The sequence below is a fragment of the Pituophis catenifer genome, unplaced genomic scaffold (assembly GCF_029215685.1).
Source record: "Pituophis catenifer annectens isolate HBS135680 unplaced genomic scaffold, rPitCat1.0.hap2 SCAF_2, whole genome shotgun sequence".
NCBI lineage: Eukaryota > Metazoa > Chordata > Lepidosauria > Squamata > Colubridae > Pituophis > Pituophis catenifer.
The window spans coordinates 274,949,847-274,968,942 of record NW_027256882.1 but is presented as its reverse complement, the minus strand read 5'-3'; the positions used below and the strand labels follow the sequence as shown (position 1 = coordinate 274,968,942).

General features: G+C 40.8%; 1 protein-coding gene across 2 annotated transcripts in view; it reads right to left on the bottom strand.

The window, feature by feature from the left end:
- The window catches only part of LIFR (LIF receptor subunit alpha), a 105,162-nt gene extending 93,735 nt beyond the window's left edge, over positions 1-11,427 (bottom strand). Inside the window, exons 1-2 of one of the 2 annotated variants that reach the window (XM_070938897.1) lie at positions 11,370-11,427; positions 10,830-10,950 (exon numbers count right to left, since the gene is read on the bottom strand). The gene's annotated coding sequence lies outside the window, so the exon portion shown is untranslated. Of the gene's footprint in view, positions 1-10,829; positions 11,089-11,369 lie in introns of those variants that run through there. The other variant, XM_070938898.1, reaches the window with a different exon arrangement.
- Positions 11,428-19,096: the final 7,669 nt, after the last annotated feature.

Genomic DNA, 19,096 nt, shown 5'->3' with positions numbered 1-19,096 from the left:
TGTTAAAAGCAAACAAATGAGTCGGGTCGTAAGTGCGAGGACTGGTCGTAAGTGAGAGGACCTTCCAGAAATGACTCTAACCAGCTAGCCACGCCCACCTAGTCACATGACCTCCAAGCCACACCCACAAAATAAGCCACGCCCACAGAACCGGTAGTAAAAAAAAATTAGAACCCACCCCTGGTGCATGTATACATTCCAAATCCAGTGTCAGAAATGTAACCAAGGAGTGGTGGCTACCCTGGGGTTTTCAGGCAAAGAGAGGCCCAGCTGGGCCTTCAGTCATTAAAACAAACTTGGTTAATCGGCCAGTGTGCACTCGGAGAGGAATCTAAATCTTCGCCTAGGCAGCTAGTAGAACTGGGCTGTGAATGAGCATATAAGCAGAAGTGCATTTTTGCCTAAAAAATTTATTAAAGGAAACTTTTGGAAAATAAAACACTTCACATTTTAAAATCAAAAGCAAAGTAAAGAAAAATAATAGGAGCAGGAAAAATGCAAAGAAAGAAATACAGAAGGATGGGACAGATAAAGAGGGGTTATAAAACAGCAGTTTCTGATCTTAACAGCAGTTACAATTGATATCTTACCCTCTCTAAAATTACAACAAAATTTCCTTTCCTTCTTTCCAGAGTCTACCCTTTCTAATCAGCAGTGCATTCTGATGCCAACAAAGACGTGCAGAAAATTCTAACTCTGCTACATCTAATGGTGGTTCAGATCCCTGCAGCCAAGATCCGGTAGCAACCTGCCAACACTGCTCCCTACCACCAAAAAAACTCAACAACCCTGAGTCCCCCTGCAGGTGCCACTCATCCCTCAGAGTAACACAGGTGTCCAAGCTCCAGACATTAGAACAGGCTTCCTCTCTCACACTTAGCTCTTTAAATGATGACTAATGTTGGACTGGGTGACCTCTTCTGAATGTTTGCCTTGGGGCCAAGACAGCTCTACTTCCATCCTGCTAAAATCTATGGCTGCAGATGCTACATTAGATTTTGGAATTTAGACGTGCCCCATCCTTACCTACTTGTAAGTGCCATTCAGCTCAGAATAATTTGCTATCAAATAAGCACATGAAAGGACTCCAAATCTGGATCCATCTATAGGTAGTCATCTTCATTTTGTATACATTCAGTACATTAATAGACAATTATATGCCTACCTTATTGCAAATCTATTATTCGGTGTTTAACAAGGAAGTGATAGGAGGAATTTATTAATACTGAAGTGCTACTTCTATTAAAATGGAGGCCTCTGTTAATAAGTTGAGCTATTTTTAAATGAGATGAATAATCACCTACGTGCTGCTTCCCACTGATTTTGTCATTATTGCAAACTTGGCAACCGAGGAAGATAAAGCACCCCTCCAGGGGAAAGCACTGCATTCAGTATTCACACCACTGGATTATTATGCCACTCCTCTACAAAATACTCCCAAAATACCACAGCACTGGCTTTGAAAGGAAAAATTCCCAGGCTCCTCAAAACAAAAGTACTCATTATCATGTTCCCCCTATCCTACAACTACAGTTTTACCCACAATCCTCAGAGATTGGCAAAATTGTCCTTCACTACGGTTGTTCACATAAACAAAAAAATAGGCAAGATAGAGTATAAGTGGCTTTTGTGGTAAAATGTTTAAAATAAATCACGTGTGGTTAGAAAACATATGCATGCTTGTTCCATAGTTGTCAATGCTCTCTTTTTCTTAAAACACACGACTATATCTTAATTTGGATATCAGTGTTTTCTCCTCTCCCACCTCCCCTAAGTTATTTATAATCCAACTATCAACAGCAGCCAACTTTCTGTCTGCTAGGGAAAAAAAAATATGTTATACAATGGAGCTGTAGCTCCATGAAAAAGAGAATTAGCAGAGTGATTCTAGTAAAATAGATTGCACTTTCCGGTAATAATAACCCCAATAAGAGGCAAACATTGAGAATTAAAGAACTTTGAGAAAGTAGAGAATTAGATAGGTGACTTCTTTTGAACAGGCTGCAATTCTAATATCATTTACTTTGGAAAACATTTCTCCTGAATGTACTTTACACCAGATTTTCTCATCCTTAGTGCAGTGGTGAAATCCAATTTTACAGATACTACCGGTTCTGTGGACGTGGCTTGGTGGGCATGGTGTTGCTTGGTGGGCATGGCTTGGTGAACATGGCAGGGGACGGATACTGCAAAATCTCCATTCCCACCCCACTCCAGGGGAAGGATACTGCAAAATCCCCATTCCCTCCCCACTCCTAGGGGAAGGATATTGCAAAATCCCCATTCCCACCCCATTCTGGAGCCAGCCAGAGGTGGCATTTGCTCCCCGTTCTCCGAACTGCTCAAAATTTCCGCTACCGGTTCTCCAGAACCTGTCAGAACCTGCTGGATTTCACCCCTGCCTTAGCGGCTGTAAGAAGGGTAGACTTCAATTCCCAAAATTCTCCAGCTAACATGCAGCCACATCTTAAAGCTAAGATTTAGAAACGTTGCTTTACACTCCAGTTTGTAGGATGTGATTGCACTAAAAGTAAGGCTACCAGATCTGGTCTGAAAAACAAATACAGAAAACCACTAAACAGTAGCCGAGAGAAAGATAGAGCAAACAACTGTTTTGTGGTTGTTTGTTCAAAATCATGGTTTTCTAACGCCAGCAGTTTGGTTCCCATGAGCACTAATATATGGCTGGTTTGGCCTAGTTTAGCCCAATCCCTTGCAGTTTATTTGCAAATGACGGATTAAGAAAATGATGGATTAGCATGTTATTTAAACCAGATTCATTTTCAATCCAGTATATTGGTCTTGTTCACTACCTCCAGCAGGAAATTCACCACTGGCTATTACCAAGAGCTACAGTATGGAATTCTACTCTACCAGTTTCTAAACATAACTTAAGCATATGTGTCCATGCTTATTCTCAACATGGTCTGTTTTTCAATTCTTCTGTCTTGAAACGATAAATTCTGTCCCACAATTCCAAGCAAAATCAACGATGCTTCTAAAGACTTTGATCCTGAAGTCATTCCCCAAATCTATCAACTCAAAATTTGGTCTCACTGGGTGGGTTCACAGAATAGTCTGAAGCAAAACCTTAGCCGTTTATACTTATTCTGGCTCCTTGTGCAACTTAAACTCATGTTTAATTTATGGTATGTGTTTGTGTGTGTATAAAAAAAATAAATAAAGAGGGAAACACATTAGAGTAATGCAAACACATTAGAGTAAGAGTAATCACATTAAGCCACTACAAAAATCAAGTGCTCTGGTAGTTTAGGTACACAGTGAAGACTTTTTTAAGACAGGTATTTCACCTTTGAGAGTTACTGTGGTGTACAGTGGTTAAGGAACCAGGCTATTAAATGCAAGACCATGAGTTCTAATCCTACCTTGGCAAAGAAACCTTAGGCCAATCCCTTTTTTTTTCCTTTCAATTTTAGGAAGGATGCAGTGGCAAACCTCTTCTGAAATCTTGGCAAGGAAACTGCAGGGTTTAATAATACCTCTGTAAAAAGTTTCTCTGTAAAAATATATTTATAGCTTCTTCTTCCTTTTTTTTGCAATGTTTGGATTCCATATAAAATGCAAATGGGCAATTATTTTGTGACTTTTATGGATGACCATTTTTTCATGGGATGTGTTAGCCCTTCAGCAGAGTTCAAACAAGAAGCTCTAACCATATTTATATGGTGGAGGGGGGTGGGAACAGATGGTAGCCTGTAAAGAGAACTTTTATACAACAGTGCTTTGTGAAGCTGCATAGTCACACTGGAATAGTAAGAACCTTGGAAACAAGTTGTGATACATAACATAGAAGTAAAGCAATGGCACAGGGTGCCCTGCAGAAGATCTCCAAGATCCTGACTGTTATAAGATTACATTAACAGAATCTTGCAAGACAAAGTGCAGGGAGTCCTCAACTTACGACCACAACTGAGCCCAACATTTCTGTTGCTAAGCGAGACATTTGTTCAGTGCATTTCCCCCCATTTTACAACCTTTCTTGCCTTTGTTGTTAAGTGAAATACTGCCCGGCTGTTAAGTGAATCGGGCTTCCCCATTGACTTTGCTCATGAGAAGGTTGCAAAAGGTGATCACATGACCCGGGTGATTGTCACATGACTGCGACAATCATAAATAGGAGTCAGTTGCCAAGGGTCTGAATTTTGATCACTGACTTTGGGGATGCTGCAATGTTTGTAAGTGTGAAATGCGGTCATAACGCACTTTTTTCAGTGCCGTTGTAACTTTGAACGGTCACTAAATGAACTGTTGTAAGCTGAGGACTACCTGTATTTATTTCTCCCCTCTTCTTTTATTCTCCAGAAACTGGGGAGGCCCTTTTCTTAAACGCTTCCCATGTGCTGCCCTTCTGCTTCTGTGGAGTAGGATATTTTTACATGCTGATTGTCCAGTCGGTGGCTCTCCTTCCTGTCTCCTAAGGTCATTCCCCCACATACCATCACAGGATGATAGGCAGGACGGAAGGAAGAAAAGACTATGTCCAGTTGGAATTGTGTGTAACGTTTATCTCCCTTTTCGCATTTGAACCCCTTCTTTCCCTCCTCCCAACTCTCACAGAACTTCTGACACTCTTTGAAAAGGGTTCCCATATTATTAGCGCCAAGGTAGCATATGCCGTGGTTGCCCATCGCTGAATTGAATCCTTTGACCAAGTCATTGTTACAATTTCTGTTTAAATTAGATCGTTTTGTCTTCACTGGAAAGAACAAATGTTAATATTAACTGAAAAGGGTGTCTGAATCACAGAGTTGTCAAGGCTGCCCGTTTTACCGTGGATTAAGTTTCATTGGGCAGAGAACCAAATTCAGCATTTCCCAAACAACGCTACCACGCTCCAGATGTGCTGGCCATTTTATTCCCAGATGAAATCCAACACATTCCAAAGAACACCAGGATAGATGCAACAGGAAACCTGCAATTTAAAATCCAGTTGGAGCAAATCACTAAGGTTAGGCCTTATGAGAGGGAAAAACAAATGATACCCCCCCTCAAAAAAAAAAGAAAAGAAAAGAAAAGAAAAACCACCAGGCCATTCTGCAGCCAGTACAAGTTGTTAGTTCAATCCACTTTATCTCCTTAGCACTAAAAGTATGATTTGCACTGTACAAATTAGTAAGAGAGTTAAAAGGTTCACGGAAAGGTCGCTGGAAGGAAAGAGAACGTGGAATTCATAAAAAAAAAATATTTTGTTGTGTATTTCTCTGCAAAAAGGACACAAAGTAGTTTTCTACAAAAATAATGGTTAGCAGCAGCCTAACAATAGAGGCCATGAGAAGGAATGAAGCTGCCGGACTTATTAACCTTCCAATTCTTTTTTTTTTATATTGATTTTCTATTAAATACATTTCTTAGTGCTTAATAAACATAGTGCTGTCTGGGTATTTAATTTGCTTAACGATACAAATTACATTCTTAAATCTCCACCCCTTTTTTTCCAACCATTGGTAAAATAAATTCCATGTTTGATAATATTCTGCATCCTCTGTTTAATTTTCAATGTCAATCTATCCAGTACATTCCAATTCTACAGAGCGCAAGAGAATATTAAAAATGCCAGCGTGATATACCTTATAGAAATCAATAGCCTAAATGGGAAAATGATTTAAAAACAAAAACAAGAGCTATTCTTTAAAACAATTGGCGTTTTGGTTTACACTGTATGCTTTTATAAATTATCAGACATATAAAAATAGTGTTATATGATCGATGCTGTGTAATTCACCAAATAAGTGTTCTTAAGATTTATACCTAGACGATGACTAAGCAGTGGCACATGCTTTGCAAAAGCTCTCAGGTTTAATCATCTGCTTAAGACTCTACCAGTTAATGTGAAAAATACTGAACTAAATAGATGATTGGCTTGGCCCAAAATAGTTTGCTACGTATGGCAGAACTACTAAGGGACATATGGATATCTTAGCAAATCTGCAAGCAGCCATTAAACGTACAAGAGAATACATAATTTCCTGTACAATTAAAAATCAAAACAAAGCTGAGGAAATGTTTGTTTAAAAGTCCCAGAATGTTTAAACAAAGGGTCCAAACAGATATTTTTCTCTTGAAAAATCAATAAGGAACATCAGCCAATATTACTGGAACTTTAGGGTAATGAGGACACCAGACACAATTAAAAGAAAAGGATGCAGCATGCAGAATAGATTTTTTCCCAGCTTTTTCATTTCTAGATGCCCTTTAATTTTCTGCTTTGTCCATCCCTCACCAGTGCCTCATAATCTTTTAGATCTGAATCCATTCCACTTTTCTGCTATATTTTACAATTGTTAGAAGATTGGTACAAATGTGCTTTAAAAAGGAAAGTGTTAATCATTTCCATATACTAAGGAGAAATTATATTAAGAGTCAAGTTTAACATTGAGACAACTTACATTTAAGATCATTCCAACAAATTCTATTAACATCTCTACTGCATTAGTCTTCACTGAAAATTACAATGGTGTTGATATTTTCAACCTTGTATTCGGAGACAGAAGTGAGAAGATAGACAACTAAAAGTATATCAATGCAGCTGAAGTTATAGAAAGCATCATTCTCAAGAAAAAAAGGAGGGAAATCAATAGTGTTTTGGAAAAGAAAATCTTCTCAGGGTGGCATATTTTTAGTTTGCCACACATGTCCTCCCCCCAAAAGCTGCAGCTACTTTAAGGAGCTTCCAATAAATGCTACTGGTTCTTATTTTAGTATGTTTTCCCCCCCTATCAAATCTATTTTCTAAGCATCCCAACAGGGCCCAGGAGCATTGATAGAAATTAGAGTCAGTGCTTGAATTACCCAGCTTTTGGTTTTTAATTAAAAGACAAGAAAAAGAAAAAAATGTAACTATTATCTTAATATATTCCAAAATATTGAAAAGAATCATATTGAATAGGATTCAGATAAGATTTACCAATAATCTTATCTGACATAATCCACTGCTCTGCATATGGAAATCTGACTTAAACAGCTCCTTAAAGAATCAGAAGCCCGAATCTCTCTGGCAAGCAAACAAGAAAGTCAAATAAAATCGTCAACATTTTAATTAAAATGTCTTCAGATGATTATAGAAGGACTACTTAAATCCTTTCCACCTCTATAGCGTGGCTATGATGCATTTAATTTCAAACATTAATTTGGGAGAGTAGAATACAGTATCAATCAATCAATTCTAGGCAACTGTTTATTTTCTGAGAACAAAGTTTGCTTTTTTAAAAAATTAGGAAATGTTTTTCATTGAAAATTTAGAAAAAATATATTCAAGATTTCATGCAGCATACAGTATGATTTAAAAGTTCACAGTGCCAATCCACATTTTCCTAACGCAAAACCAAATGTTCAATCCACAATAAATTTCCAAATGTTGCAGGCATTCTCACAAAATGGTTGGCTAAACCTGGCCAGCCACAAAATATTCAGTCTTAAGCCTTTTAGGATGTTCCTTAATGCCCCAAGTTGCAAAGCTCAATTAGGATCAAGTAAAAAGATAGATTCAAAATAATAATAAAAAATATTTTACAATGCGTATAGGCATTTATGTTGTCAGGAATGCCTTTCCCTTAATCCAGGTTTTCCCAGGATTGTGCCACAAAGCCACACATGACACATACACACCCTCAAAAAAGCTGCAGCTACTTTAAGAAGCTTCCAATAAATGCTACTGGTTCTTATTTTAGTATGTTTCGCCCCCACCAAATCTATTTTCTAAGCATCCCAACCGGGCCCGGGGGCATTGCTAGAAATTAGAATCAGTGTTTGAATTACCCAGATTTTCATTTTTAATTAAAAACAAAAAAATTAAAGCACTCTAAGAATCAAGTGGAGCAAACAACCTACAAGTAACAAATACCAAGGAAGGTATCCATATGTGTTACAGGACAGAGGATTGACTGCTCCGGTTTTACCAGGTCTGAAATCAAAGTTTTGTGGGAATTACCTTTTCAATTTAAATGTTCCTGCAAATATGGTTCATCTTTTCAAGTTCCTCTTTCAATTCAGGCTCTGAGGGGTCTTCTGTTCTTTTAGGAACAAGGAAGACTTTGAAACAGCTTCCTTCTCTGGGCAGTTGTAACCAGCTCCTTTCCCCCCCCCCTTCACCTGCTTCCAAGAGGAGGCTGAATGGTGTAACTTCAGTGCAAGCCTTTAAAAATTACTGCCAGCTGTTTCACATTATCATTCTAATTAGAGTTGCTGTTGGGCTACTTAAATTTGTTGATTGTCCAAGGCCAAGATGGAGTTCCTTTGCAGCTCTGGTTATATATTTTATAATCCAAAATTAGGCTGCAAATCAAGAAAATGAGAAGACACCCAGGGTAGTTTATTATGTATGTCAAAGAGAACCTTCTACACTTATTGCAGCTTAATGAATTATTGATCAGAGGGCCAATCTAAAAGTTAACCATTAGTTTATCTTGAAGCCAATTTCAAACAGTGGCTATTTTCATTAAGCCTGGATTTTTTTAAAAAAAAAATGCAGAAACAAGGAGTGTACTGTGAGTGCAATCCATTTAAATTCTGCCCTCTACTATGTAATAATAATGGTAGCCTATTGTGCCTGGGGCTTAGCCTCTTATATGAACCTAGCGGGTTTTTTTTCTGTAAACCACAGTTTACAATCCCAAATGCATGAATTTAGCTAGTTGCAATTTATTCAATAAATCATGGGGAAAGGCTTAGCTCAAAGCACGACTCTAGTCATTCTGATTGTTACAGCCTTGTCCTATAAATCTTTATTTATAAAGCAAGGTACGTGCAAAGTAAGGATTTGTTTTGATGCTGAGATCTGCCAGAATTTTCACCATCCCTTTTAAAAATAACTAAATATATGTTTCTGAGGGAGAGGAAGAGGGAGAGAGGGAGACTGACTTTAAAACTATGTGGGAATCCAGTGCCCCAGCTTTTGCTACAGTCAGTGAACACAGACAAATAACTTTCACTACAAGTCCTGCCAATATCACGTCAGTCCTCAAAATGGGGGGGGAGGGGAGAGCCCAAGTGAAAGGACAAATCATCTGAGTCACTCTTCCCTTCCTCCCACTTTCTGTAGTGTCACGCAGTCCCACGCTCACCCCATGACCCCCAAAAAGATGATATATAGATAGAGATAGAGATATAGAGAGAGATGAGAGAGGGAGATGATATAGCTATAGATAAAGATATATAGACATGTGTGTGTGTGTGTGTGTGTGTGTGTGGTTTTTTCCTTTTCTTTTGGTAGGCCTTTATGTGTATTTCTCTTTAGCCAATTTCTTCCTAGGTAAACCAAGATTTTTATGCAGCCCTAGTTCAGTAAAATCACAATCCACTAGTTTCTAGGCTTTTTTCAGGCAGCCAGCAAGCACCCTGCTGCTTAGTCTCCTTGGTCTCCCAATGGGCAGCAGGGTGCTTGCTGGCTGCCTGAAAAAAGCCTAGAAACTAGTGGATTGTGATTTTACTGAACTAGGGCTGCATAAAAATCTTGGTTTACCTAGGAAGAACCTGGCTAAAGAGAAATACATATATATAAATACTATATATGTATGTATGTATGTATGTATGTATATATGTATGTATGTATGTATGTATGTATGTATGTATGTATGTATTTCTCTTTAGCCAGGTTCTTCCTACGTAAACCAAGATTTCTATGCAGCCCTGGTTCAGTGAAATCACAATCCAATACACACACACACACACACACACACACATATATATAAATATATATATATAAGGAGAGAGAGATGATAGATAGACAGATAAATAGACAGATAGATAGACAGACAGATAGATAGATAGATAGATAGATAGATAGATAGATAGATAGATAGATAGATAGATAGATAGATAGATAGATAGATAGATAGATCCTTCAACCTACATGAACAACGCAGCCTAGAAAGAAACAATCCCTCTCCGCATTCATCGCCGCGGTTACCTCGAAAGCAAGCAAAATCCGCTTCGAAACCAGCCGATTTCATTCGCAAACACCCCCCCACCCCCGCTCTCCCTTCTTCCCCAAACTCTTCACTTTTCCGCTCGGATCTCAATTCCCAGGGGGACCGAGCGCGTTTACGGAATCCACCACATTCACAGAAATCAGCGGAAACGCTTATTTAACAATACTAATAAAGGAAATCTGCGCTAACCTTAAGCCCTTCCCGAGCCTTAGAGATGTCCCAGACGGCGTGACATTTAAGGGGGAAAAAAAAAATATCAGGGAATCGCGCCTGAGCTGGCCGGGACAGCGAGGGACAATATTTGGGATGGCGTGGGAGTTCCTTTTCTCTTCTAAGAAAAGAGGCGCAGATGGGGGAGGAGGAGGAGGAGAGCGCTAGGAAGGGTCGGCGACAGAAATCTCCTTGGGAACCGGAGAAAAAGTTTTGACCTCCGAGGATCCCGACGCGTCAACGAAGGAAGCCGGGAGGGGAGGGGAGGGGGGGGAGGACATCTAGATTGCCCCCTTCCTTCCAAAACTTTCCCAGGGAATGGGATCCGATTCCCAATCCGTGGAATCCCCCCCCCCTTTGGGAAGCGGTGCCCGGATCGCAGGAATGCTTTCCAACGGGGTCGATTGGGGAGCGAAGCGCTTCCTCCAAAATCAGCTCCAAGGCTAATTTTACTCCGGTTTTCACTCCCGGAGACGAACCGGTGGAATCTATCGCACGGGGAGTGGGCTGCCCCACGCGCCAACCAACCAACAAACCAACCAAAACAGGCGATCCCCAGGCTTTTCCCACCCCAAATCTCCGTCCCCCTTTAAACCCCTCCTGGCCCCTCTTCACCCTTCTTTAAACCCTTAAAGCCCCCTCCCGTCCTCATCCCCCCCCCCCAGCCCTCACCTTATAACGCCGCTTCTCCTTTCTCCTCCCGCCGTGCTTGTCCATAACGCAAAGCAATGCCAGGCGGGCCGGGCCTCGGCTTTGCTGCGGGTGGCGGGATTACGTAGCCCCAACAGGAAGCCTGGGAAGAAGGGGGGGTTAGAGGGAGGGAGGGAAGAGGGGGTGGGAGCCTTGCAAGGGATCGGGAATCCTGTTCCTCAAAGCCAGCTAGAGCCTGTGGGACTCCCCCGTGGCCGCGGACGGGCTCGGAGAAATTGTCCACCGCCGTCCGCCGCCCCCCCCTCCCGGCTGCTGTGGAGAAGCTCCGCGAAGAGGCCTGGCAGCTGGGCGAGCAAAGGCGCAGTCAAGGAGAGCGGCGGCGGCAGCCTATGGAAAGGGATTGACTCCTGACTACGGCCCCGGGGAGGAGGAGCCGCGAGCCGACAGGCAACAGAAGCTGCTCGGTGGAAAAAAAGGCGTCGGGAGAAAAAGCCCGCCTGGCCCTTTGGATTCCAACTCGGGCTACCCCGCAGATTTTACCCCGCAGGAAAAGTACCTCACCTGCTCCGAAGTGGCTTCCCGAGACGGCTTCGTCCCCCGTCCGGGCATCGCTCCCGAACCTCCTCCTCCTCCTCTGGCTGATCCCTGGTCTTGGATGAGGCTGAAAGCGCAGCGGGCAAGGGGACCTGTCAAAGCTCTCTCAAGTGGGGAAGCTCCACCTCTCTCCAACATCCAGTTGGCCCTGCGGAGATTCCCCAAAGCTTTTTCAACCTCCAAAAGAGAGGCTCTCTCTCTCTCTCTCTCTCTCTCTCTCTCTCTATCTATCTATCTATCTATCTTTCTCTCTCTCTCTTGTCTCCTCGCCTAAGGGGGAGGGGCGCTTGAGAATTTGGATTTGGGTACCTTGTAGAGTTTGGGGGGAGGGGATGTTACAGAATAACAAGAGTTGGAAGGGACCTTGGAGGTCTTCTAGTCCAGCCCCCTTGCTCAGCTCAGGCAGGAAATCCTATATACCATTTCTGACAAATGTCTTCTTAAAAACTTCCAGTGTTGGAACATCTACAACTTCTGGAGGCAAGTGGTTCCACTGATTAATTGTTCTCGCTGTCAGGAAATTTCTTAGTTCTAGGTTGGTTCTCTCCTTCATGAGTTTCCATCCATCGTTTCTTGTCTTGCCTTCAGGCGCTTTGGAGAATAGGTTGACCCCCTCTTTATATCTTAACAGAGTTGGAAGGGACCTTGTAGGTCATCTAGTCGAAGGCCCCACCACCACCGCCCAAGCAGGAGACCCTACACCATTTTTGACAAATGGCAATCCAATCTCTTCTTGAAAGTCTCAAGTGATGAAGCTCCACAACTTCCGAAGGCAAGCTCTTCTTTCTGGTAGCCCCTTAGATATTAGAACAGTGCTATCGTGTCACTCCTACTCCTTCTTTTCATTAGACATACCCAATTCCAGCAACTGTTCTTTCTGTATTTTAGCCCTAATCATCTTTGTTGCTCTTCTCTGTACTCTTTCTAAAGTCTCAATATCTTTTTTATATCGTGGTGACCAAAACTGGATGCAATATTCCAAGTGTCATTTTATCAAGGGTTCTGCTACTTCTTCAGGGAGAGGGAATCAAGATGGCAGGGAGGTGGGGGCTACAATGAACTTGACTTTTTGAGATGTGTGTCACCTATGGGCACATGTAAAAAAAAGAGAGAGAGAGCTTTGGTTGTACTTTCCTGAACATCAACTTTTTCATGGACCTTTCTGTGGTATCTCTCTTCTGATGTCTCCCTGGCTATTCATACTTCCCAATCTGAAAAAGGCCCACATGATGTCTTCTTTGAGATCTAATGATAGCATTGGAAGTTAAGCTGATGGCTGAAGAAGTTCCATAAAGACAGCAGGAGGATAATAAATTAGGAGTGTCATATTTCTTATCCCTCCCCCTTGGAGAAAAGCAAGAGCATCATGCTCCATCCATGAGAATTTCAGCAGAGATCCTTTGTACTTCAAAAGATAACACAAATGCAAATTTTCTTACATCGCTTTTAAAAGAGAATGATGAGAGAAGAGATCAAGGTAATTCTGATTATTATCCTTGCTATTTCTCACAAGGCTGTTTCAAGGCTGGCTATATGACTCACTAGTTTTAAGCATCGAGTCAGCATAAAGTGTCAAACCTGTTCAGCTTCCTGGAGCAATCTCCCACAATTTAAATTTAGTGGATCTCGGTTTTGAGTAAATTGTTCTAAGATGCACGGTAGACATACAAAGTGTTTATCTTCAGCTGAATTCTATCCATACAATGTCACCACTATCTAATAACATTCATGCAACAAGCTAAATAATTAACATTAATTTACTGAATAAACCATGATTGACTGGGCTCACTCAACATGCTATAACATAACTGGCAGTTGGCTAGATTCATAAAACATTCTTTCCAAAACCCAAGAAAATCACATTATAGATGTAGCTGTGTGTTCACTGAACCAGATCACAATCTATGTATGCAACGTGGACAGATTACCCGACAAGCTATTTATAATGTAAAAATAAGGAACAAAAATTAATATGGACAAATGCCTTAACACAAACAGAACTTTCACTTTCTTATAACGTCACACATTTATTAAAATTCTCCTGAATTTAAATTTAATTTAAATAAATATTTTTTTAAAAATTAATTTCTGAGACCTAAGTAGACTGCTCCCAAGTAAGCATAAGCATAAACAGAATCATCTCCCTATCTTATTCTATTATTTTATTATCTCATATTACAAGACATGACTGATGCCTTTATTATTTGCAATTTTACTCACAACACGGTTAGAACCTGCAGAAACGTCTCCTTCTTGGAAGGTTCTGCTGAGCTTCTGCCCAAGTTTGAAATGATGATTGCCAAAGGAATAAATACTAGGAACCTTTTGCACTTCTTGGAGACTTACAGTAATTATATAGGATAACTCCCAGTCATGACTGGATGAATAACTTTTAATCTTACCGTGAAATAAGTTTAGGAGAGTTTCTCCAGCTTTAGCAAACCAGGTTTACACATTCAGACTTTCATGTCACAGGATGAGTGAGGTCATCATCTTGGTAAATCATGACTAAAACAAACTATGGCTTTTAGGGCAATATTGGAAACTGCATACACCGACTGTGTTTGCTAATGGGAAATTGATTGCCAAGATGTCTATGGAGATTCTCAGTCACCCAGGTCATGGTTGTCCCAATATTGCTTTTTCAAGAGGCAACTGGACTTTCTGTTTTTTCTTTGAAGACGTTTTGCTTCTCATCCAACAAGCTTCTTCAGCTCCTTGGATGAGAAGAAGAGCTGAAGAAGCTTGTTGGATGAGAAGCAAAACGTCTTCAAAGAAAAACCAGAAAGTCCAAGTTGCCTCTTGAAAAAGTACTTTTGGGATGATTGTCAAGATGGTACTTTGATTTGATATACTTTGATTTGATATACATTGGGGGAGCAGGTTGATGATTTGTTAATCTTTTAAACATAATTCCCAAGAAGGAGACCTTACATTGTAAAGGCAATTTTCTCATTGTATCACTCATGTGCCTATAATAAATAATACAGAGGACTTCATTGGACTAAAACAGAAGATCTCCCACCCCACCATGACACATGACAGATTTTTATAAAGTTGTGGATGCTCTCATATCTACATCCATGATATTTGAGATTGAGTCTGATTGCTGTCCTGTAATTATTTTGCAATTAATGCTTTTTTTGGATAATCTTTATTATATTGTTATTCATTCCTGTTTTTTATGTTCTTTATTTGGCAAACCACCCAGAGTCAATTGGAGTTGGCATCAAAATAACCATGAAAGGAATTTGCATCTGGTTACTCAGGAGTGGCAGCGACAAAGAGTCTCTTTCATTTAAGCAGCTCAAATGAACAGGAGATCTGCCCTCCATCCATGACAGGTAGTTGATTGTCACATAAAAATGAGACTACCCAGTGGACTTCTTTTTCTAGATTGTAGCTGAAAGAAAATCCTGCTGACTTACAAAAGGAGGAGAACAACTGCTATAATGCAGGGCTTCTCAATCTTGGCAACTTTCAGATGGGTGGACTTCAGTGGTGGGTTGCCCCCAGTTTGCACCGGTTCTATAGAACCAATAGTAAAACCGGTGGGAGGCTCCGCCCACTGACCCTGACATCATCAAAATGCTTCTGCGCATTCACGCGGCTCTGTTGCAGTAGTGAAGGTAAGTAGAACCCATCCCTGGTGGACTTCAACTCCCAGAATTCCCCGGTCGGCATGCTGCCTGGGGAATTCTGGGAGTTGAAGTCCACACATTTTAAAGTTCTGAAAGTTAAGTGCTGCTGTAATAAATGAGAGGAAAATTTTTTTCAGTGAACCACACAAAAGACAGAAAGAAAGAAAGGTGTTTTTCATTTCAAGATTTCCCTGGAGATATTTTGCCTTGGCTTTAATCAAAGAATGAGCCTGGATGATTGATGAGCAGTGGGGGAGGCAGTATGGAAGGAGCAGATGCCTTCATGGTGTGGGACCTTTCCGCTCCATAATTGTTCCCCCGCTTCCGTAGTCTTTATTTGAAATATGCTTTCCTTGAGATAATATAGGAAACCTATTCTTCAGTAACAATTCCTGCCCCAGCCTTGCTCCCCTGTTTCCTGTAAGCATTTTAAAGACACAAAGGTCTAGAAAATCTTTCTGCTCTCAAGTCCTATGGATACAAATTGGAGCTACAAACCCATTCTGTCCTTGCCATCAAGAGTGCAATTCAGCAGTTTTGGAGTCAGGAGTCCATAGTGTTAGAGAAGGGGGTCTAATGCCCCTTTCATCTTGAAATAATACACTTAGCTTTTTTTTTTTCAGAATATGTAACAGGATTGTATTTATGTGGGGGATCTTCATGTTCAGATTGCTAAGTGGCTCTCCTGGACATTTTCTCCCAATTCTGAGTTTCTGAAGGAAACCTTAGTTTTTTATAGGGATTCCACAGGGAAAAAATTGCAATGGAAGAACCAAAGATATCTGCCATACAGATCAGTGGTGGGATTCAAAACTGTTTACTACCGGTTCTGTGGGCGTGGCTTGGTGGGCATTGCATGGCTTGGTGGGCGTGGCTTGGTGGCAGGGGAAAGATACTGTAAAATCTCCATTCCCTCCCCACTCCAAGCGAAGGTTACTGCAAAATCCCCATTTCCTCACAATCAGCTGGGACTCGGGAGGCAGAGAATAGATGGGGGCAGAGCCAGTTAGAGGTGGTATTTACCAGTTCTCCGAACTACTCAAAATTTCCACTTCCGGTTCTCCAGAACTGGTCAGAACCTGCTGAATACCACCTCTGATACAGATTATAGAGAGTCCCTCCCCAGCTTCTCAACCTAGTTTCAACTCCGGACTCTTCCTCAAATCTAAATCTCCTCCTAATTTAAAATAAAATATCCATTTTTTAAAAACCCAAAAAAATAAAGGAAAAAGAAATATTTTTAGAGTAATTCTATGTACACAGGGTTTACCAAAACTCAGCCCCACCCCCGACAATTTATTGTATAAATTATATGTTCAATTTGGTGGCCATTTTTTTCTAAGTGCTTCCTTACTTGCTGGACACATGACTTTTGAACATTCATAAGTTCCGTAACCTTTTCTCTGAGAAAAATAATACCGATTAATAAAATTTATGAAACTTATTGTGATTGGGTTATAAGATCTGACTTGGGGTACACTCTGTATTGCTCCTGAACTTGCTTTCATTGAGAACTTGCTAGTGATAGACCTGAGCCAATTGAGGTGCTGCACTGTTTTGTTTTGAATCAAGGGATTGAGAGGACTTGTTAAAGTGTCAAAGGAGGACCCAGGAGATAAGAAAAGTTGAAACTCAGCACTAATTCTGGTGACTTCATGGACAGTTAGGTAGTCCTCAACTTATGACCACAATTGAGCCCAACATTTATGTTGCTAAGTGAGTTTTGCCCCATTTTATGATCTTTCTTGCCACAGTTGCTAAGTGAATCACCACAGTTGATAAGTTAGTAACCTGGTTGTTAAGTGAATCTGGTTTCCCCATTGGCTTTGTTTGTCAGAAGGTTGCAACAGATGATCACAAGGCCTTGGAACACTGCAACCAGAAATGTGAATCGATTGTCAATTATCTGAATGTAAATCACGTGAATGGTGAAAAACGGTTATAAGTCACTTTTTTCATTCCCGTTGTAACTTTAAATCAGAGGTCTTCAAACTTGGCAGCTTTAAGACTTGTGGACTTCAACTCACAGAATTCTGGGAGTTGAAGTCCACAAGTCTTAAAGCTGCCAAGTTTGGGGACCCTTGCTTTAAATGGTCACTAAATGAACTGTTGTAAATCAAGGACTACCTGTGGGTTTTTTTCCCTACCAGTATGGAAATGATTAATTTGGTATTCTGTGGGGTGAACCAACCAAGTAGTAACCAGGACTATTCCTGTTTTATAAGCACAAAGAAGACCAAGTGCTCTCATAGTTTGAATCTCTACCCAGCCCTGAAGCTCCATGGGCTCACTTTGGTCCATTCACTGTCTCTTAAATTAACTTACCTTGTGGTTGTGTTATTGTGATGACAGAATTGCTATGATGCTTTCTTGAACTTCTGGAGGAAAAGTGGAATATAAATGGAACAAATAAAATATTTACAGAAGAAGATAACAAATCTCCTTTCTCTTTTTATTATTCACTAACACCTTCCTTTTAAAATGAAAACTCAAATGTTCTCAAATGTAAAAAAACTTCCTGGTTATCCAAAGTAAGATTAGGTAAAAGTAAAGGTTCCCCTCACACATATGTGCTAGTTGTTCCTGACTCTAGGGGGCGGTGCTCATCTCCGTTTCAAAGCCAAAAAGCCAGTGATGTTCGAAGACGTCTCCGTGGTCATGTGGCCAGCATGATTAAACGCCAAATGCGCACAGAACGCTGTTACCTTCCCACCGAAGGTGGTCCCTATTTTTCTACTTGCATCTTTTACGTGCTTTCGAACTGCTAGGTTGGCAGAAGCTGGGACGAATAACGGGAGCTCACCCCATTACACGGACTAGGGATTCGAATTGCTGAACTGCCAACCTTTTGATCGACAAGCTCAGCGACTTAGCCACTGAGCCACCGCATCCCTAAAATAAGATTAAGGATATCTAATATCAATATATTTCTAAAATCACAGTTCTACCTGGGCATCTGGATTCTTACGGGTAAGTTATTTAACTCTAGAAAAGGAAAGTATTAGCTGGTAGTGGCAATTTGATAAACTCTTTAATTTTTTAATACATCCTTTTAAAAAAAAATTGTTGTTTAAACTACCATTTGAAAAGAGACTTACAGTTCAGCAAATCTGATCCTGCATGGTGCATGTGTTGTGTTTCATTCACAAGGAAACAGGTTTGCCCAAGGGGTGCAGAAGTGTGTTGGAAACAAGAAGTGTTGTTGTGCTGCAGCTCCTTGAGACTGCAGTTACTCAAGAGAATTCTAACGTTAACGTGAACCTTTTTAAACGACATAGAACAATTTGTTCATCAGCTGTCACCGTGGGTTGCCAAAGGCAGATCACCAGTTTGATTTTCAAGAGAATTTCAAGTCCCTGTTCTATCCCCAGAATTTCCTCTCTAGATAATAATTAAGTAAATAAACACATTTCCTTTGGAAATAGATGTCTGTATTCAAAGAACTTGAATTAGAAATAGGGTAGACCTGAGAGGCAAGTACAGAACTCCTCCTGATTGTCCACCCTTCAAGGTATACTAGATTAGGAAAGTTGTGACATTATTGTAAAGCTATATTAATACATTTTGCAATGTATTAATACTTTCCCCTCCTCCGTCGTTTTATCTTCATGTGAACTAGGGAGGCACTTGTCTGAGATGTTTACTGCTTTCTTGATTTCGGGTCAGGTAGCAACCCTTCCTCCTGTTCTTCAAGGCCATTCCCTCTGCTATTTACACTGAAGTATGCATCCATCCGTCCACCCATCCACCCACCCATCCATCCACCCATCCATCTACCCACCATCCACCCATCCACGCACCCACCCATCCATCCATCCATCCATCCATCCATCCATCCATCCATCCATCCAAATCACTTCAGCTGGAGGAGAAAATGTCTGCTTCATTAACCTGCTTCTTCTGAAAATCAGTTGAGGTTGATTGTCTCCTTAGTTGGGGAAGAAGGCAGAGAACTCATTCATGTTCAGGGATTAATTACAGGTAGTCCTCAATTTATGACTGTAATGGTGCCTGGCATTTCCATCATATGTCATGAAGGTTGTAAGCCAAGGC